Raw genomic sequence first — 804 nt, forward strand, 5'->3', positions numbered from 1 at the left:
GGGTAACACATAAACTACCCAAACACTGGGTTATTACGCCTGACCCAGGATCAGGGTAACACATAAACTACCCAAACACTGGGTTATTACGCCTGACCCAGGATCTGGGTAACACAAAAACTACCCAAACACTGGGTTGTTACGTCTGACTCAGGATCTGGGTTACACAAAAACTACCCAAACACTGGGTTGTTACGTCTGACCCAGGATCTGGGTAACACAAAAACTACCCAAACACTGGGTTGTTACGTCTGACCCAGGATCTGGGTAACACAAAAACTACCCAAACACTGGGTTGTTACGTCTGACCCAGGATCTAGGTAACACAAAAACTACCCAAACACTGGGTTGTTACGTCTGACTCAGGATCTGGGTAACACAAAAACTACCCAAACACTGGGTTGTTACGTCTGACCCAGGATCTGGGTAACACAAAAACTACCCAAACACTGGGATGTTACGTCTGACTCAGGATCTGGGTAACACAAAAACCACCCAAACACTGGGTTATAACGTCTGACCCAGGATCTGGGTAACACATAAACTACCCAAACACTGGGTTGTTACGTCTGACTCAGGATCTGGGTAACACAAAAACCACCCAAACACTGGGTTGTTACGCCTGACCCAGGATCAGGGTAACACATAAACTACCGAAACACTGGGTTGTTACGTCTGACCCAGGATCTGGGTAACACATAAACTACCGAAACACTGGGTTGTTACGTCTGACCCAGGATCTGGGTAACACATAAACTACCGAAACACTGGGTTGTTACGTCTAACCCAGGATCTGGGTAACAC

The sequence above is a fragment of the Leuciscus leuciscus genome, assembly GCF_965113295.1.
Source record: "Leuciscus leuciscus genome assembly, chromosome: 11".
Taxonomy (NCBI): domain Eukaryota; kingdom Metazoa; phylum Chordata; class Actinopteri; order Cypriniformes; family Leuciscidae; genus Leuciscus; species Leuciscus leuciscus.